The following is a 21,491-nucleotide window of genomic DNA, read 5'->3' on the forward strand; positions in this document are numbered from 1 at the left end:
CATGGCATCTCCATGGAGACCGCCCCACGCACGGATCTCACGAGGATAGCCACACCTGAGCACACAACCTTGGGTAGAGACCAGCTTTTCTTTTCTCTTTGGAAAAGAGAAACCGTGTGGGAGAAGCATGATTTTATGTGAGTGAAGCATTCCCTGGCCCTCACACAGCCCAAGTACTAAAGTCTGCACAGGAGGGCGGTGCTCATGGCAGCCTTGAGATGATGCGCGGACCTTCCAGTGGAGCTTGCCTTGGAAACAGGTCTTCCCAGCCTCAAGGAAATGGCCAGCTGTCTGCCTCTGGCTCTCCTGTTCCCTCATCACCAGGCTTAGAAACCCTCCATGGTGTCATGCTGAATAAAGTCCAGATTCCTTCACAGGGCACTGCAGGTGGTAAGCATAGCTTCCTTCCCAGGGCACCTTCTTCTTGTAGCTCATCTGTTGCTACCACTTTGGTCTCTTGCTCCAGGCTCTAAAGGCCATTTTCTTTTTAAAAAGTAATTTTCTTTCTTTCTTTTTGGCTGTGCTGGGTCTTCGTTGTTGTGTGGGCTTTTCTCTGGTTGTGGTGAGTGGGGGTTACTCTGTAGTTGTGGTGCGTGGGCTTCTCAGTGGTGGCTTCTTTTGCTCTGAAGCACGGGCTTGAGAGCGCATGGGCTTCAGTAATTGTGTCTCACAGGCTCTAGAGCACAGGCTCAGTAGTTGGGGCTCGCGGGCTGAATCGCCCCGTGGCATGTGGGTCTTCCTGATCTGCCCCGTGGCATGTGGATCTTCCTGGATCAGTGCCCAACCCATATATCCTGCACCGGCAGGCGGATTCTTTACCAATGAGCCATCAGGGAAGCCCTGCTTTTAATTTTTAAGCAGAAAAAAATATGTATTAACATGCTATAAAAGCAGTACCAAATACGAATGAAGACAATAAGACTTTCACTCACGCTGCCTCTCTCCCCAGGATGCCCTTTGCTCCTTTTCCTGCCTGAATCCCATCTTTCTTTCCGGGCTCAGCTAGCTGACACTTCCTCCTTCCTTTCCCTGCTCCTATGACATATCATAAACTAAGAAAAATCTCATGTGATTCCTGTCTGAAGTGGCTGCTTTCTTTTCTTGAGGTTGAGGGACTGTATTTAATCCTGACACCTAGCGAAGCTGCTGGCGCGTAGGAGGTGCTCGGTTGGCTGAATGAATAAACAGAAATGCAAGCAAAAAAAAAAATTTTGAAATGTGTACCACTGAGAACATGCATTATGATTCTGAACGCTGATCTAGTCATATCACCATCATCATTATTGTTATCAGTGTGTGTGTGTGTGTGTGCGCGCGCGTCTGTGTGTGTGTGCGCGTCTGTGTGTGTGTGTGCGTCTGTGTGTGTGTGTGTGTGCGTGTGCGTCTGTGGGTGTGTGTGTGTGCGCGCGTCTGTGTGTGTGTGTGCGTCTGTGTGTGTGTGTGTGCGCGTCTGTGTGTGTGTGTGTGCGCGTCTGTGTGTGTGTGTGTGCGCGTCTGTGTGTGTGTGTGTGCGCGTCTGTGTGTGTGTGTGCGTCTGTGGGTGTGTGTGTGTGCGCGTCTGTGGGTGTGTGTGTGTGTGTGCGTCTGTGGGTGTGTGTGTGTGTGTGCGCGTCTGTGTGTGTGTGTGCGTCTGTGGGTGTGTGTGTGTGTGCGTCTGTGGGTGTGTGTGTGTGTGTGCGTGTCTGTGTGTGTGTGTGCGTCTGTGGGTGTGTGTGTGCGTGCGCGTCTGTGGGTGTGTGTGTGTGTGTGTGCGTCTGTGGGTGTGTGTGTGCGTCTGTGTGTGTGTGTGTGTGTCTGTGGGTGTGTGTGTGTGTGCGTCTGTGTGTGTGTGTGCGTGTGCGTCTGTGGGTGTGTGTGTGCGTCTGTGTGTGTGTGTGTGTGCGTCTGTGGGTGTGTGTGTGCGTCTGTGTGTGTGTGTGCGTGCGCGTCTGTGGGTGTGTGTGTGTGTGCGCGTCTGTGGGTGTGTGTGCGCGTCTGTGTGTGTGTGTGTGTGCGTCTGTGGGTGTGTGTGTGTGTGCGTCTGTGTGTGTGTGTGTGTGTGTCTGTGGGTGTGTAACTGCATGTGTGGTGACACTGGCCCATTCCGTGGACACAGAAACAGAGCATTTACAAGTTTCACTCAGGAAGTAAGAGATGATGAGACAGAAATTGTTACTCATCCGCCCAATATCCACAGTTTCTTCTTCTAGCACTTTCTGTCTTGAGCATAGCCTTCATCAACGTCATCTTGCATATGACCTCTCCCTCGCCATGACTATTATCAGCCTCTCTTCCACCTTCCGACACGCTCCTGATTGAATACATTTATACCCTAGAGGGAAAGATGGGCCAGTGATTCTGGGTCAAACATATGCTGGGTGCTGAGGATGCAGAGATGAAAGAAGCAGGACCCCTCCAATAAGGAACTCACATCCTAGGAAGAGACCTGTACAGATACAGACAAAGCTTAGCTAATTCTGTAGTAGAAACAGGAGCAGATTCGCTTCTGAAGCATAGGGGAGAGAGAGATCTTCACACTGGAAAGCTCCTACTCATTCTGAAAGTTCCAGCTCATCTGCCCCCTACTCTAGAACACCTTCCTGTCCAGAAATGTGGGGATTCAGATGTATAATTCAGCCCCTTTCCCCCACAACCTTCCCACCCCTGCTATATCACACACAGACATAGATAGACATTTGAGTATAGAGTCCTTCACTAACGGGGAGTAATTTCTCTTGCAAAAACACAAGAAACTTAAGATTTAAGATTAGATGTTGCTTTTTTTATCATGTCCCTTGATTGTTTCCACGACTTGAGTTCAACTCTTCCATCGTGTTACTTGATCCTCTTCCCTCTCCGCCTACTTTTTCTCTCTCTCTGGATCAACACCCCAACCTTCTTCATTTCTTGGGAGAACAAATGCTCTGTCCACAGCTGATAGCCCCTGGGATGTGCCTGGCTGGCCCTATGGTGGTTCATGGTGGGCGTCTGCTCTGATTGGTTGGTGCTTATGCCACACGTTGCTGTTAGCTATTTTGAATGTTGCCCTGGCTTAGCTCCAGTCTTGGCTCCCGGACCCCCACTGCACATCAAGGGCTTGGCTTGGCAACACTTTCCTGTTGGGTCCTCTGTCTGCTTTTGTGTTTTGTTAGGTGTGGGTGTATTGAGTAGGAGGAGCCTCTAGAAGCTACATCAGCCTGCTTGCCCTCACCCAAATGCTCCTGGGAATGATCTGCCCTCAGTGCTGTGAGGCGACACCCTCACTTTGCACTCACACTCCTGGCTGCTGAACCAAGCGGCTGGGAGCAGGATTGCTCCTCAAACAGTGTAAGGGTAGGGGGAGCACCACCAATCCTCCAGTGGAAAATAAAAAGGTCAGGCAGTATTAATTCATCTGCACAACTCGGTGGGCTTAAAAAGCACAGCCTGAAATGGCTTCTTGATTGAGAGAAGATGCTTCATTAATCTTGGCCCTCTCATTTAAGAGTGTGAAGAATGGAGACTAATGGCTGGCATTTCAGTCTCATCGATGGGACGCAAATGCACAGACACCGGACTATAATTGCAGAGAAATCACAAGAAGAGGAGGAGTGAGCAGGCCAGGGAGATGAGCAGGGAACTCAGTATCCTGAGGATGGTGGTGGTGGGGAAATGCGTGTGTATAAGTCCCTTCTTGTATATGTTGCCTGCTAATTCAATATCCTGAATCATCCTGGAGACAGTCCTCCAGGTCCTCAGTGTGAGAGCTCTGGCCTAGAAGTCAAGAGTCCTGGGTTTGAGTCTGGTTCCTCCACTGCCTGACTGGGTGAGTGAAGCAGGTTGGTGCCCCTTGCTGTAAAATTCAGGGAGAGATGACTTCTCCGGTCCATCTGAGTGTTAGGCTGCTTGCAGCTGTGATAGATGCCACTTGGGTTAGGCCTTGTAGCCTAGGGTTGAAGGCAATGCCTCTGCCTTTGTGGGGTAGCCACACCTGCTCATGAGATCCAGTGTGCTAAGAGACCTACATAAAGAAGGTGTCAGGAAGTGAATATGCCAAAAGAGTGTAATTGAGGTAGAACTCTAATAGGGAAGGAAAGGAGGGAAACTTCTTTGCAGTTGGGTGTGGAAAGGATTCTAAAAGGCTTCCTGGAAGAAGAGGGCCTTATGGCTCAGGACAAGCTCTGGCAGGCAGAGAAGACAGAGCTGGAAAGTTTTGACTTCCAAGTATCAGATCCGGGGCCCAAGGAGAACTATGTATTTTCTATAGGTTTCTGGGATGAGGGAAGAGGAAGAACTAGCCATGGCCTGACCACCTAGAAGGCACCCTCAGTAGCCTTCGAGCTGCACCAAAGCTTGTTTCCCACTTCCCAGGTTTCCACCCTTGCGCAACCATTCCTGGAGACATAAAGATTTTTCTTGGTTGCTTACCCGTGTTGTGACTTTGGACCAGTGGCATAGCTACTCTGAGCCATGTTTCCACATCAGTAAAATGTGGATAATAGCATAGCTTGATAGGTAGATAGTTGGGATTGTATGATTTAATATATATAAAGTGTTTACCATGGTGTCTGGCATGGGATAAGAGCTCAAAAGCATTGTTGTTGTTTAGTCACTAAGTTGTGTCTGATTCTTTTGCGACCCCATGGACTGTAGTGTGCCAGGCTCCTCTGTCCTTGGGACTTCCCAGGCAAGAATACTGGAGTGGGTTGCCATTTGAGCTGCTATCGTATGGCTGTCTTAATGATATCATTCCTGAGTACCTCCTGTCCCCAGGGACGGTGCACTACATTCTAATAGTAACTAGCACATTGTGATAACAATCCTACATGGGCAGCATTGTTATCATCCCTTTCAGAGAAACCTGAGGCACAGAGATGTTAAGTAACCTGCTCAAGGTCACACAGGTAGTACGTAGTGGAGGTATAATTTGATTCCAGGCACCTATGCTCTAAACCACCCTGCTACCCCCTGCTACTAATTCTCTTGAAATTAGTATTATTATTTGGCTTTCAAAAGTCAGGCTGCAGATCCAGCCAACCAGTGTGGGGAGAGGGGTGAGCAGAGAAGGCAGTCTGAAATAGTTTCCTTGTTTCCAGCCAACCAAAGGAACCGAGAAGGGAATGGTGACTCCTGGGGGTAGGGGATGATAATCCTGCATATACATAGCAGGAGCTTGCTGTATGGGTGTGTGGTCAGACTGGGATGGTCCAGACTATAACCTAGGTCGGAAGGCAGCATCTTAGAAATGTGGTTGAATGTGCTGAAGGATGAACTGGGGGCAGATCAGAGGCAAACTTATCTCATGTCTGTGAGGATTCATCTGTCCAGCTTTGGGGAGGTGGTGAGCAAATGTGATCAAATTGCCAACATCCGTTGGATCATAGAAAAAGCAGAATTCCAGAAAAACATCTTCTTCTGCTTCATTGACTATGCTAAAGCCTTTGACTGTGTGGATCACAACAAACTGTGGAAAATTCTTCAAGAGAGGGGAATACCAGACCACCTTACCTGCTTCCTGTGAAACCTGTATGCAGGTCAAGAAGCAACAGTTAGAACTAGACATGGAACAGTGGAGTAGTTGAAATTGGGAAAGGAATACATCAAAGCTGTATATTGTCACCTTGTTTATTTAACTTATATGTAGAATACATCATGTGAAATGCAGGGCTGGATGAAGCACCAGCTGGAATCAAGATTGCCAGGAGAAATATCAATAACCTCAGATATGCAGATGACACAACCCTTATGGCAGAAAGTGAAGAACAACTAAAAAGCCTCTTGATGAAGGTGAAAGATGAGAGTAAAATAGCTGGCTTAAAACTCAACATTTAAAAAGCGAAGATCATGGCATCTGGTCCCATCACGTCATGGCAAATAGATGAGAAAACAATGGAAAGCGGCAGACTTTATTTTCTTTGGCTCCAAAATCACTGCACATGGTGACTGCAGCCATGAAATTAAGACGCTTACTCCTTGGAAGAAAAGCTATGACAAGCCTAGACAGCATATTAAAAAGCAGAGACATTGCTTTGCCGAAAAACGTCCATCTAGTCAAAGCTATGGTTTTTCTGGTAGTCATGTATGGATGTGAGAGTTGGACCATAAAGAAAGCTGTCATTTAGTTGCTAAGTCATGTCCAACTCTTGTGACCCCACGGACTGCGGCCCACCAGGCTCCTCTGTCCATGGGAATTTTCCAAGCAAGAATACTGGAGTGGGTTGCCATTTCCTTCTCCACAGGATCTTCCTGACCCAGGGATTGAACTTAGGTCTCCTGCACTGCAGGCAGATTCTTTGCCAACTGAGCTATCAGGGAATTCTCGCTGATCACCAAAGAATTGATGCCTTTGAAATGTGGTGTTGGAGAACACCCTTGAGAGTCCCTTGGACTGCAAGGAGTTTTAAGGATTAAACCCATCAATCTTAAAAGAAATCAATCTTGAATATTCATTGGAAGGACTGATGCTGAAGCTGAAGCTCCAATACTTTGGCCACCTAATGAGAAGAATTGACTCGCTGGAAAAGACCCTGATCCTGGGGAAGATTGAAAACAGGAGAAGGCGACGACAGAGGATGAGATGGTTTGATGGCATCACTGACTCAATGGATATGAGTTTGAGCATGCTCTGGGAGTTGGTGATGGACAGGGAGGCTTGGTGTACTGCAGTCCACTCAGATATGACTGAGTGACTGAACTGATGATGAGCAAATGTGATTCTTTGGTCCTTATAAGGTTATTGCCTCAGACTTGTAGAGCCACCCATCATCCCTTGGAGAGGGCCTAGCTTGATATTTCCATGGACTCTTCCATGGAACATGAGGCCCTGGAGCTGTTTTCCTCAGTGTTGTGATTGAATCAGCCTTGAAAACTGCAGCTTTCCTCCATATGGTAGATATTATTGGGGTACCACCAGTCACTCCCACATTTGCCATGCCAGTGCACTGGGCTGGACTTCCAGCCATCAGCATCTGGAAGAGCAGCCCCTTTGAAGTCTTTCTTCTTGTGCCTGGGAAACAAGAACTACTGGACCTTTAATGACAATTAATGACACCCCTCCCTAGCCCAGCTCAGTGACTGGCCACAGTTGGGGTGTAAATACCCCAGCTCCCTCACTCCTGATGGGATATCAGGCACGTATCCCCCACCATGTCCCAAAGATCCCCAGCAGATGAAGCTCCTGCTGCCCACAGTGATAACTTGCTTGGTGACTCCTCCTTCATGGCTGCCTTCCTTTTCCTATCTCATTTCTTTTCTAAAAATAATATTTATTTATTTGGCTGTACCACGTCTTGGTTGTGGCGTGTACGCTCCATAGCCCATGGGCTCAGTAGTTTCTGTGTGAGTTTAGTTGCTTAGAGTCATGTTGGGATCTTAGTTCTCCTACCAAGAGTCAACTCAGGTCCCCTACACTGCAGGGCAGATTCTTAACCACTGGACAACCAGGGAATCCCCCTATCTCATTTCTTTATTTCCCTACCAGGGTTCCCTGACATCACCTCCCAAATAAACTGCTGGCACTCAAATTCTTATATCACAGCTGGCTTCTGGGGAAACCCAAGCTAAGATAGCTGCTCTTGGAGATTTCTACAGCATATTAAAGCATTCAAGGCTCTGAGTAATCTTATAGTGAGACCTAACTAACTTAACCACCTAACTAACTTAAAACTAACTTTCCAAAAAAAAAAAAAAAACCCAAAAAACAACAACAACAAAAACAACAAAAAACAAAAACAAAACAACTAACTTTCCCAGACTTGTTTGACCAGAGGATTCCTTTGTAACCTGGTACCCAGTTACCGCCCATGGAACGTTGCTCTGCAGCACACACTGTGGGGAACCATGATCTAACCCTAGCTCACAGCTTAAGGCTGCGTTATCTGAGTGAGTAGCTGAGCCTGCTCTTGGCAGAGCTGGGGTTAGGGCTTTTGGCCCCTCCACTCCTGGCTCAGGTGCATTTTCTAACTGTCGTAATTTCCTCCTCATCTGTGATATGCAGAGAATAATATTTCCTCCATAAGAGCTAAGGTAACATGTGTGAAATCCAGAGTGAGCTGAAGAGGTTTATATAAATATGTGGAATGATTATTCTGACAGTGGGAGTGGGGGTGGAGAGCCCTAGACGTAAGAACCAGGTTAGTTCAGTGGCTCAGGGGCATCTGAGTCATTCCTGGAGGAGACAAGGTGCCTGGAATTCTTAAAGCCACCAGGCTTCCTGCAAGAGCACTCCCCCCACCCTTCTCCACAACCTGTCAAACCCAAGGCTGACCAGAAATATCAGCTTAGAGGAAAGTCGGAAAATGGCTTAGAGAGGGCCAGCATCCATCTTGGAATGTACTTATCTCATTTTCACAGTCACCGGAGACAGCCAGGGAGGAGAACCAGATGTTCAAGCATCCCTTTCTTGCTCTCACTCACTTGCTCGCTTGCTCTATCTTTTTTGTAAATTGAATTTAAAGGACCTGTTTCTTAGCAACAGCAGCAGCCCGTGATTACAGAGTCCTCCTTGGCCATTTCAATGCCCAAGGTTTCAGTAAGCAAATAAACCTCTCAGTATAGGCTGGGGATTGGGGACAGATAGCAGGGCCACAGTGGAAGCCAGCACATCCAGGGGTGTGTTTAGAGGGGTTCCCAGAGAACCCCGGGCGAGGGCAGGAGGGCCTGCAGAACCCTCTGTGGCTCCCAGGTACACATGGTATGGCTTTGTGAAAAGAGCAGTAGATGAAATCTCAGGAAACCCAAGCCTGGCACTAGTGACTCTGCAGGGTTACCTTGGGCAAGCCACGGCATTTTTCTAAGCCTTGGCTTCCGCACCTGCCAGATTGGTGGTAACACCTTTCCAAGCGGAGGTGTAAAAGTGATCAGAGCATGCAGGTGTCTGAAATGCGTGAGGAGTGATGATGGGTGTCAGGGGTTAGGAATATTTCCTTCCTTGGCCTGTAATGCTCTGCCCCCTATCGCTGGAGAAAGCAAACCAGATCCTGAAAGCTGTGAGATAACCTTCCCTCCTCCCCAGAGCCTTGACGATGTCTTCAGGCTTGCGGACATTAAAATTGTGGGGTAGGAGGAGGTCGTGCCTGGGAAAGGGGAGGAGAAGACCTCTCGGTGCAGTCCTGATGATTACAGCGATGACAGGCCTTTGGGGCCCGTCTGCTTATTTCATACCTTTCTGGACCTTGTAGGCACTTGAATTTGAGATCTCTGCTTTACTGGCAATCCCTTGAACATTTATAAGATGGGGATGTTAATAAAATCTATCGAAAATAATGATTATTAGCTGCACTGCCTGGCTTGTGGGATCTTAGCTCCTTGACCAGAAATCCAACCTGTGCCCCCTGCAGTGGAAGCATGGAGTTCTAACCACGGGACTGCCAGGGAAGTCCCTAAAATAGTTTTTATTATTAAGGTGAAATGATGTAATGCATGTAAAGTGCCCAGCACATGGCAGGGGTTGAAAGATATTGGTTTTTGTCTCCCTAAAGCTTTCAAAACTTTGAGTCATTTGTATTAGTGGGTCAGCCATAGGAAGCTAGAACAGTTCTTTCTAGAGACAACCTTGGTTTAGGCATGCATTCCTTCTGCCATTCATTGATTCATTCATTCAGGCACTGCTGTGTCAGAGTTTGGTCTCTAAAGATCAAGCTCAAGTTCAAATCAAGGTCAAGGCTTGGCTGCTTAAGATGTGGGTGATCTTGGCCAAGCACTTGACTTCTGAGCTGCCCCATTCCATTCATTCATGCAAGCATTTATTTTTTGCTAGGCGTCATGGTTCTTGGTGATGAGGCTTTAGTGATACATAAGACAGACAAAAGAAAGTCTTAGTCTTGTTTCTTAGAAGCAGAGCCTGAAGCAGGGGTTCAAGTGCATGTGGTTTATTAGTGAATGTTCTTAGGAAATACCTTTAATGGAGGGAGTAAAGCAGAATAGAGAAAGAGAAAAGGCTGAGGTCAAATCTTGCCTCGATCTGATCCACAAGGAGGTGCTTGGGTCCTGAATTGTAAACCACACTGTAAAGTGTTCCCCCTTCAGGCAAGAGGAGCAACATTTTATACTCCCAATTCAATCAGGCATTGGCTATAGACCAATGCTGGGGTTGTGTGATCTCTGGGCAAAGCAGCTTCTTCCAGCCAAGGACAGTTCTCTGGAGAAGGGAGGCAGCTGTGACTGTTAGCAGCCAACATTCACAGCAGTTGGGAGATGGGTATCCTGGCCAGGTAAGAGCATCTGTGCCAGGCACTGACTTTGTCTACCACATCCCACCACTTGCACCACTGAGATCCTTTTGACACTCACATTCAGTTCATTCCACCTGGTGCCAGCTTCTCTAGAAATCCGTGGTTGTAACTCCTGGGGAAACTTTAAAGAGGAGGATTAGTGGGACATGCTACAGTTCCTATTTCCACAATCTCAAGACCACAGTTGATCATCATTATCTTCCTCCTCTTCTGTTTGCTTTTGATTCCTCTTATCCTTGGCTAGCACTTTTGCTGGTCTGGGTGGCTTGCCAGGTGGGGTGGCCCAGGCACTCATCTCTAAGGGAGTCTGGGCACCTGGTTACTATGCCATCCTCAGGCTGTGGCTGGGGCACCTGCTACTTATACACAATACTAGGTACAGGAGTATCAGACACACTCCAGTGAATCACACGAGTTCCAAACACATTTCTCTACGTTCCCATTATATGGACTCAAGCCACATTTCTTTATGATGACCAAGGCCAGTGATCCCTGACAGTGTAGAAACTCTTTCTGTGCCTGCTGATCTAGTAACCCAGGAAGCAATGATAGAACCTTGATCAACCTGGCTAACAAGAAGCCCCTGCTGTTGGGTTTGTGCCTAGCTCAGTCCCTGCCACCGTGGGTACTTTGTTTATGAGCTCATTGTGCACGCTACTGGTGACCAAGAACTGAGACTGGCCAACATTGTCTGGCTAAGTCTTCCTGTTTAGTCTTTCACAGGAGGTGATCCCTGGTGTACGTTAACATATGACACAGGGATCTGCACACTTGTGTTCACTCCCATGAGCCCATTCCCATGCCTCAACACCAGACTTCGTCCCTGGACTTCAGTCTCGTTCCTTCCAGGCTCCTGGCTAACAAGCCCTGTTGTTCACTATTGCCCATCAATCTACATATGTCCTAACATTAGGCCACTTCTTTCTTCACACGAAGCGGATGATCAGATGCCTTGCCTGAAGCTTTTGCACTAGAAGGACCTCTTCTCACTATTGTCTGTTAGGGTCCCCTGAGTGGGGCTGTGGTGCAATAGTGTCTATTTCCTATGTGTACCAACATCTGTGAACCAAACTTGGGCTCCTTCTTCCTCTGTCTCCTGGTCATGGGGAACCTCTCATAGGACTATAGGTGTGAGTTGAGGGAGAGACACTGGTGCAAACGTGTTTGGTGCCATGGAGTATGGGACCCCTGTTTGTTCAGTTACGTCTATCCTTGGACCTCTTGGAACATGATCCCAGATGTACTGTGTCCAATTTCTGATAGATTGCTGACATTCCCAGATCACAGGGGGTTGTTTTGGTCTCATGGTTACTTGGTGTCCCATGACCAAATACTCTTGTTACTGCTTACTTACTCATAAAGGTTTCGTGACATTGATGACATATATAGTGAACCAGTGATGTTCTGTGGAATATCTAGATGTTTCAGGCCCCCTTGGATATATGATGACAGAATGAAGGAGAATGAACAGAGTCCTGTGAGAGTATGAAAGGAGAATTGTGAATGAATACTGCTGTTCATCCCTTGTGAATATGAACTGTTCTGGGTACTCCTTTCTGCTGGGTATGGGAAAGAAAGCATTTATCAGATCAAAAGCTGCCTATCATTTACCTGCAACTATACTAATTCGCAGAAGGCAATGGCACCCCACTCCCGTACTCTTGCCTGGAAAATCCCATGGACGGAGGAGCCTGGTAGGCTGCAGTCCATGGGGTCTCTCAGAGTTGGACACGACTGAGCAACTTCACTTTACCTTTTCACATTCATGCATTGGAGAAGAAAATGGCAACCCACTCCAGTGTTCTTGCCTGGAGAGTCCCAGGGACAGCAGAGCCTGGTGGGCTGCTGTCTATGGTGTCGCACAGAGTTGGACATGACTGAAGTGACTTAACAGCATACTAATTTACTCTAGTTAAGATAACACATCAAGCTGAAAAGCTGCATATGGGGCTGGTATTTGGTTAAGTTTGGAGTAGTTCACTGTAATCTGCCATGGCAGAGGCCAGACTAGTGTGTTAAATGAGAGATATGATAGGGACATCTCCTCTGCACTTTTAAAGTCTTTGTGGATGACACTAATCTCTGCCATTCCTGCGGGAAGTGGTAATGTTTTTGATTTACCACTTTGGTCTAGGAACGGGGACAGCTTTAGAAACTTCCACTTGGTCCTTTGTACTAAAAGAGATTTTACTCTACTTGTCAAGGAACCATTGCTAAGTAGATATATTCCAATTATATACTTGGGAACTGAGAAATGACCACTGATCCTGGGCTATTCAATATTTTATTTGACTGCCATATGCTTCTACTATAATGAAGGAATCATGATAGGTCTTTGGGTCTCAAGGTACCCATGGTAGCTTAGATCCTGTATCTAACATCCCTTAAAGAATCTAGATATTCCATCTCCCCATTGTAATTCTCCTTTTCCTTGAATAAATGATAATAGTTCCAGTGGTGAATGGCTTCCATGTTTTATTTACTATAAAGTTGCAAGATCTGTCTTATGGGGACTAGTTAATGGGTTCTGGGTCTAAGAACTGGCTCAAGTCTAGAAACTGGGCAAAGAACTATAAACCTCCACTGGAGTATCTAGTCTTGGCATTGGACTCATCAGTTCATCTCATTCCTTTCTATATTAATACCCTTAGCTATTGGGAACCTTATGTTATTATTAACCATCTCAATGCAACAGAAACCGGCACATTTTTTCTATAAAGGCCGGAGAGCACATGGTTTATGCTTTAAGGGTCATATGTCCTCCACTGCTGGTCGAATAGTAGTCTCACTTGAGCCTTTGGATCCCTGTCTCTACAAGTCTGTGACAGCAGCTTCTGAGAGCCATACCAGCAGCACGTCAGAACCGCCCTCTAGGTTTCTTTGCCAGGGAGTTAAATCCTGTGATCCAAGAGTGCCTCCATGTCAATGAACTTTTTTTTTTTTTTAATTTTATTTTATTTTTAAACTTTACATAATTGTATTAGTTTTGCCAAATATCAAAATGAATCCGCCACAGGTATACATTTTGAATCCAGCTTTATATTCTGCTTTCTTCCTTCAGCATCCACTTCCAGATACACTCTTCAGGTTTGTGCTGGTTTGTATTAGCTGGGTCTTATAGCTGCTTTGGTATTTAATCTCTCTTTCTCTGAGCAGGCTGAGCACTTGCCCAGGGAGCCATGTGCAGTTTGGTTCTATCCATGGCTCTGGTGGCCAGGAAAGGAGGTGGGGGCGCATCCTGAGGAGGTTTAGTGTTGTCCTCTAAGCCACCAACCTCATCTGAGTCTGTAAAGACTTAAAGTGGGAGACTGGGGGATGCACAATCAAAAAGTGGGAGAAAGACCTAAGAAGATATTTCTCCAAAGAAGACATACAGATAGCTAACAAGCATGTGAAAAGGTGCTCAACATCACTCATTATTAGAGAAATGCAAATCAAAATTAAAATGATGTACCACCTCACACCAGCCAGAATAGCTCTCATCAAAAAGTCTACAAACAGTAAATGCTGGAGAGGGTGTGGAGAAAAGGGAATACTCTTGCATTATTGGTGGGAATGTAAACTGATATAGTCACTATGGAAGATGGTATGGAGATTCCTCAAGAAGCGGGGAATAAAACCACCATATGACCCAGCAATCCCACTCCTAGGCATATACCCTGAGGAAACCAAAACTGAAAAAGACACATGTACCCCAGTGTTCATTGCAGCACTATTTGCAGTAGCTAGAACATGGAAGCAACCTAGATGTCCATCGACAGATGAATGGATAAAGAAGTGGTGGTACATATACATGTTGGAATACTACTCAGCCATAAAAAGGAACACATTTGAGTCAGTTCTAATGAGGTGGATGAACCCAGAGCTTATTATACAGAGTGAAGTGAGTCAGAAAGAGAAATATAAATATCATATACTAGGTAGGAAGAATGCAAACAACACACAGTAGGGACTGTCTATGTGTTGTCTGTAATATCTAAAAATATACTTGTGTTCTTTTTGCATTATGAAAAAAACAAATGGTGTATGATAGTTTTGAATGAACAATGAAAGTTCCACCTAGTTTTGAGTGAGTTCTTTAAAAGAATGAGGATGTTACGGTGCTAAACTTGACAAAAAAAGAGAGACCATTGAAATGCTGATAATTTTAGTAACCTTTTTTCAAAGCATTGAGGGAGCAAAGATTACAAATTATGCCATACAAAAATAAACATATAAATCTGTTTTGAGTTACTAATTTGACTTTCAGTTGATTCAGTTTGTAATAACTATTAATGATCTCTGTTTACAATAAAGATTCTATAAAATTGAAAAAAAATAAATATCATATACTGATGCATATATGTGGAATCTAGAAAGATGGTACTGATTAATTTATTTGCAGGACAGCAATGGAGAAACAGACATAGAGAACAGACTTATGGACACAGGGGATGGGAGGAGGGAGAAGGGGAAATGTATGGAGAGAGTAACATGGAAATTTACAATACCACATGTAAAATAGATAGCCAATGGGAATTTGCTGTGTGATTCAGGGAGCTTAAACAGGGGCTCTGTGACAGGCTGAAGGGAGGATGGGGAGGGAGATAGGAGGGAGATTCGGGAGGGAGGAGAAATAGGTGTACCTATGGCTGATTCTTGCTGATGTGTGACAGAAAACCACACAATTCTGTAGTGCAATTATCCTTCAATTAAAAAAAAATGCATAGAGTGTAGGCGTTTTCAGCACACTCAATGTTTAGGGGAGATAGGGAGTCAAGGGATTCAAGTTTATCTACTTACATGTCTCCATCCCCAATTTCAGGATCCCATTTCTTCCTTTCAGGGCTCTGACTTGGTGTATGAGAGCTGCTGGGCCTGAGAAGACAACCTTCTCCAAGTTCTGCTACTCTTATGATTGTGTCCTGGATCTAGCTCCAGGTCTGTCGTCTAACTGCGGGAGGTGGGGGTCTCTAACTCTGTAAATGCCATTGAATAAGTTGTCTGCCTCTCGTAATTGCTTTAAATTAATGATTGATTGTCCCAAACTTGCTATTTTCTCTTCAAAGCATTGAGTGTTCTGCAGCAGCTACCAATTTTATGGCCCTTATATTTATCCTTTCTCCTTTTTGTTGTTTTTCAGTCACTAAAGTCATGTCTGACTCTTGTGGCCCCCTGGACTGTAGCCTGACAGGCTCCTCTGTTCGTGGGATTTCCCAGGCAAGAAGACTGGGGTGGGTTGCCATTTCCTTCTCCAGCCTTTCTCCTGCATCACTCAGGCTCCAGAGATGCTGCGTGAGTCTGTGTCTACCCTCTACCTGTGTCCCATCCCAGTCGCCACAGGTGAAAAGCAGCAAGTGCACCGCACCTCATGCTCCGGACTCCCAGTTCTTACCTGCCTCCTGGGCCTGAGGGATGCGCCCCAGAATCCCATCCTTGGATCTGCTTCCTAGGTCCGCCCCTGATACCACCTATCCTTAGCTGATTTCCCAGAGCCTGAAAAGGGATTCGGGCTTCTGTGATTCATTCAGGGGGTGCTCTTCTGTACAGTCTGGGATGGGGAGTAAGGCTAGGAAAGGAGAAGAAACTGATGTGCTTGTGAATAATCTGCCTTCAGTCTGACCCATGGTGGTGGGGCTCTGCAGCAGGAATCATCTATTCTTTGAGCAAGGGGGCTAGACTTTTGTATCCCTGTATCAATTAGTCATTGGCTGTTGGTGTCCTTGGGATGGAGCTGTAACCTCCCTGGCAAGGGGACGTGGCTCAGCCAAGTCTCTGGAAGAGGGGCAGCTGTGAATTGTCATCAGTCAGTTAGCAGAGTGGCTGGGGGTGGGTGGGTGGGTGGACCTGCTGAGCAGGAACCTTGGCATCTTCCTGAGAGGATGGAATATTCTGGAAGAGGAGGAATTTCAGCAGGGCTGGGGCCTACAGAGCGAGGCATCCAGGTAGCTGTAGCCTTTGGATCAGAGTGGTTGGCAGTGGAGGTTGATACCCCAAATGGTTGAATTTTGGATATTAAAAAGAAAACCCCAACCCCCAATAAAACAGCTTTATTGAGATATAATTGACATACAATAAACCACATGTACAGGATATAATTTAACATGTCTTCAGTTCAGTTCAGTCGCTCAGCCATGTCTGACTCTTTGCGACCCCATGGACTGCAGCATGATGTAGGTAAATATTCATGAAATCATCACAATAATCAAGGTAATGAACACATTCATAGTTTGAAAAACTCTCATTTTGTTCTTTGTAATCTTTCCTTGCCCATTCTCATCATACCTTGCCCACCACCCATCAAATCCTAGTCAATTACAAAGCTTTCTGTCACTATAGGTTAGTTTGCATTTTCTAGGATTTTGCATAAATGAAGTCATATAAAAAAAAGTATGTACTTATTTATTCTTGTTCTACTTCTTTCACTGAGCATTGTTATCATTATTTTATTGAAGTATGGTTGATTTACAGCATTGTGTTAGTTTCAGGTATACAGCCAAGTCATTCAGATTTTTTTTTTCAGATTCTTTTCCATTATAGGTTGTATAAGATATTGAATATAGTTCCCCGTGCTATGCAGTAGGACCTTGTTGTTCATCTGTTTTATATGTAGTAGTGGATATCTGTTAATCTCATGGGCTTCCCAGGTGACTCAGTGGTAAAGAATCCACCTGCAATGCAGGAGACACAGGTTCAATGCCTGGGTCGGGAAGATCCCCTGGAAAAGGAAATAGCAACTCACTGCGGTGTTCTTGCCAGGGAAATCCCATGGACAGAGGAGTCTGGTGGGCTACAGTCCATGAGGTTGCAAAGAGTCAGACACCACTTAGTGACTCAACCGCAATCTGTTAACCCCATACTCCTAATTGATCTCTCCCTCACTCTTTCTCCTTTGATAGCCACAAGTTTGTTTTCTATGTCTGTAAATCTGTTTCTGTTTTGTAAATAAATTCATTTGTATTAATTCTTTTAGATTCCACATATAAGTGATATCATCTGATCTTTGTCTTTGTCTGTTCACTTACTATGATAATCTCTAGATCTATCCATGTTGCTGCAAATGGTGATATTTCATTTGTGTTTATTGCTGAGTAATAGTCCACTGTATTTATATGACCATGTCTTCTTTATCCATTGATGTGTGTTTCTCTAATAATTAATGATGCTCTCAGCTTTATTATTTTGCGTTACAGCCATGTCATTGCACACATCATTCCTTTTGCTGTTGCGTGCTCATTCCTTTTTATTGCTGAGTAATATTCCACTGTATGGATACACCACATTTTGTTTACCCATTCTCCTGCTGACAAACATTCGGGTGATTTTCAGTTTGTGGCTATCACAGATAAAGCTGCTGTGAAAATTTGTGTACAAGTCTTTGTGTGGACATATGCTTTCCTTTCTCTTGGTTAAATAGTTGTGAAATGATTGCATTATATGGTAAGTATATGTTTAACTTTGTAAGAAACTGCCAGACTGTTTTCCAAAGTGATCAAGCCATTTTACCTTCCACTAGCAGTGTATTCAATTCCCCATATCCCTACCAACACTTGGTGTGGTCAGCCTTTTTAATTCAGCCATTGTAATAAATGTTCTGAACATTTAAAAAGTGTTTCTTTAAAAAAAATTTTAAAAATGTTTATATGTTTCTAAAACACATTTAAAAATATGTTTTCTCTTTTATTCTTTTTGACAACATCATGCAACATGCAGGATATTAGTTCCCTGACCAGGGATCGACCCCTTGCCCCCTGAAATGGAAGCCCAGAGTCCTGACCACTGGACTGCCAGGAATGTCCCCTGGATGTGTTTTGGATGCAGAGCCTATGGGGATTTTAATGGATTGGATCTGATATGAGAAGAGGAAATGGAGTTATTTTTCAAGAAATATTGAGTGCCTTCTGTCTTCAGGCATTACTCTAGAGGCTAAGGGAATAGTGAAGAATAAAATAGATGTGATCTCTTTCCTCATGGAACTTAAGTCTGTATCTCTTCTATGCCCCTTTGAGGAAGCCTGGGGTGGTGTGGGGTTCTAGTGGGGATGGGATGAGAAAGTGAAGGCAGGGGCAGATGCAATTGATGATGGAGCTGAAGAGAGAAGGGGCAGAGGGTGAAGACAGGCTGTGAACTGTAAAAATCAGTGGCTCTGGTTGAAGAAGATGCAGTGATGTCCTGACTCCTGTTTACTATTAGTGTGACCTTGGCCAAGTCATGTCTTCTCTATGAGAAGCCTCAGTTTCTTCATCTGTAAAGTGGGAATGACAAATCCAACTGCTTAGTGAACTTACTAAAGTCAGTGACATTGATTCATTCCCTCATTGAGCCCCTTAGACAGGACCACAAGTGTTGCAAGTGTTCCTAGGAGGGTCCTAGGAACCTCAGAGTCCGCCTACAGTCCACCACCTCATCTCTACCCTCTCTGCCAACCTCTCAGAGGCAGACGCCAACTCGTGGGCCCCGAGCAGCTGAGGAAGTGTGAAGCTAGTTTGCAGCTTTATTTTTAGAGCCGCCCCTGGAAGATGGCTCTGGTTGCCTCTCCGTGGGGAGCTGGACTCAGGCTATATTTAGCAGGCACAGCTGCAGTGCTCTATCCCTGTGTCTCTGGGTTTTAGTCATCATGGTGTTCGAGGGCACATATCACTCTGCCTAAGCTGTCTTTGTTGTCTACGGGTCCCCGGGAGTGGCAGGCCCTCCTGACTCAACCTGTATCTCCAGCTCTCCGAGGTGGCAGTGGCAGCAGGGGACAGTCTTCCTCCCCCTGAGTCCAGTGGTTTCTGCCTCATCACCACTCACAGGTGGGATGTGGCTCCCCTCAGTGCCCTGTGTGTCGCCATAGCAACTACGATGATCTCCTTTTGATCAGTGTTTACATTTGCTAAGCGCTTCCACAGCCGTCACCCAGGGTGTTCTCCAGGTGGGTGTGGGGTGTGGCATCATTGTCGTCCCTTCTGCTGAGTCACAAGCTCCTTTAGGGCAGGGCTCATGACTTACCATTTCTCTATTCCCCATGTGCATTCACCTAGTGTAGACTACTCAAGCACACAGTAGGGGCCTAAGAGGTTCTGCCTGAATTGAATTCCAATCAAATTCTGCAACTGGACATACTTCACAGATCAGTTAGATCCTTGAACTCATAGCTGGGCTCGGCCATTTGCTGGCTAGCTCATAGCAAACATCAGGCCTCAGTTTGTTCAACTTGTAATGTAGGAATAATCATAGGAATTATATCTCATGGGAGTTAAAAATCAGACTAATACTCATAATGTAGGTATTGTCTATCCCGTGAGGTTGTTGTGAGGATGAAAAGCACTAATGCAAATAAAGACCATGTGTGTTACACAGCCTGGTGCATAATGAATGCTAAAAAGGATTTATCCACAGGAGATGCTTGTTCTTTCCTCGGCAATCTTGTCCAGTTCTGCTGGCAGGACCAGGGATCTGCTGACATGTTACGTCAGCCAACACTACAAAGAATAAATGAATGGATATTCCTTAAGCACCTGTCGTGTGACATTCTTTCATTCATTCTCTCGTTCTTTTATCCATGCAGAGTTGATATGACTCACTTGGGGGCATCAGAAAAAGGTGGAAGTTCTCCCATATCTTCCCTGTCTCATGTCAACTCTGTCCTCTGACTGTAGAAAGGGGGACTTCTCTGCTTTACTAATAGAGAGGTCAGTCATTTCCCTTCAGCCTCTTTTTATTGTGAACTTGATGAAATCGACCTCCAGATGGACCAGGAAGTAAAAGGAATAAAAGCATATGAAAAAGTCCCTCAAAGGACTGATGGGCTGTGAATATGCCCCTGTCTCCACCTGTCCCATAGTCCACCAGGGCTGTAGGCTGAGGACTGGGGACTGGACCAGAGGGAGGGCTTCAGTAGCCTGGAAGGAGGACCTGCCTTGGATGGTTGCCAGCTGAGGCAGGGAGATGGCCAGTGTGTGTTGGGAGACTTAGACTCTTCCAGTGGGCAGACAGCTGCAACTGGCAGGGGTAGGAGGAGCTGGAGGCAGGGGTCTGGCCGTGGCAGCCCATTTCAGTGGCGGGTCTAGTCACTAGGTGATTTGGTTGGGCTAGAAGTAGAGAATGCCCAGGTGGCATGCAGCAGCCCCATGGCAGTAGGGGTTGGGGTTGCTCTGAAGCTGGGAGTGGCTGACTTGGCTTAATTTGGAAGTGGCACCAACTAGACACTTTTTTGCCATAAACGAGGGCTTTCTTGACCTTTCATCAAGGGCTGATGACATTGGCCCTGTGACTGGGGACACTGATGCCCTGTTGGCTTTCTTACAGAGAATAATCTTATGGGGTACAGTCTGGCTTTACTCTAAGGAAATAAGGGAAAGACTTAGTTGACTCTGTAGATTGGAGAGCAGGAGTCAGGGGTGTCCTTGCATGTAGCAGAGACCATGGTGATCGCATCACTGATATACTATTTGCTTCTCCAGAGCCATGTGACTACTCTGGCCATGGGCAGTCAACTGAAGTTGGGGGAATCCCTTCTGGAGTGAACATGGAAGATCTTACAGCTGTCCCTCCCTCTGCTGCAGTGAGGGAGGAGGCTAAGACATTTTAGGGGGTTCAGCTCTAACCTGGAGGAGACCGTTGGCCTCGATTCCAGAGTCCCTGTGTGGAGCAGAGTTCTCCTGAGACTTAAGTTCGTTCTTTGTTCAGTTGCTAAGTTGCGTCAGACTGTCTGCAGCCCCATTGTCTTCAGCACGCCAGGCTCCCCTGTCCTTTACTATCTCCCAAGTTTGCTCAGATTCATGTCCATAGAGTCAATGATGGGCTCTAACCATTATATCTGTCACTGCGCCCTTGTCCTTTTGCCTTCAGTCTTTCCCAGCATTAGGGTCTTTTCCAATGAATCTAGGAACAGCAACAGCAAACCTTTGTTTTGTTGAGCCACAGAGACTTTAGAGTTGTTTCCACAGCAAAGTGAACACTCAGGATGATTGAAGTTGGTGGCAATGATGTGGGAGGATACTGATGTTTCCTAGACTCAACCAAATATTTTTGGTCAAGCACCATTTATATTGTATTCTAGGGATAAACTCCTGCCCTAGAGCTCAGCTGCCTTACCAATCCTCTTGACCTCACTCAACAGACAGGGAAATCGGGGCCCAGAGAGGTGACAAGCATGAGTCCACATGACTGGTTTAGAGGCAGAGTCATACCTTACAAGTTCTGCCTTAATGTGTTGTCTGTAAATGGATATATTTTTGCAAAGAGAACTTCATTTGCCCACTGGCTTTATTCAGTCCTCTTAGAGGTGCTTCATCAGCATTTTGATTAGGCTTAAGTGAAGTTTACAGAACCACAGCC

At 45.8% G+C, this 21,491-nt stretch overlaps 1 long non-coding RNA gene across 1 annotated transcript in view; it reads left to right on the plus strand.

Annotated features, from left to right (window-relative positions):
- Nucleotides 1-18,563, plus strand: part of LOC102393709 — a 66,531-nt gene extending 47,968 nt beyond the window's left edge. The window contains exons 3-4 of the long non-coding RNA XR_006550862.2: nt 15,016-15,110; nt 17,883-18,563. This is a non-coding gene — a long non-coding RNA (uncharacterized LOC102393709). The remainder of the gene's footprint in view (nt 1-15,015; nt 15,111-17,882) is intronic.
- The last annotated feature ends 2,928 nt before the right edge of the window (nt 18,564-21,491 follow it).

The sequence above is a fragment of the Bubalus bubalis genome, chromosome 4 (assembly GCF_019923935.1).
Source record: "Bubalus bubalis isolate 160015118507 breed Murrah chromosome 4, NDDB_SH_1, whole genome shotgun sequence".
NCBI classification, from domain to species: domain Eukaryota; kingdom Metazoa; phylum Chordata; class Mammalia; order Artiodactyla; family Bovidae; genus Bubalus; species Bubalus bubalis.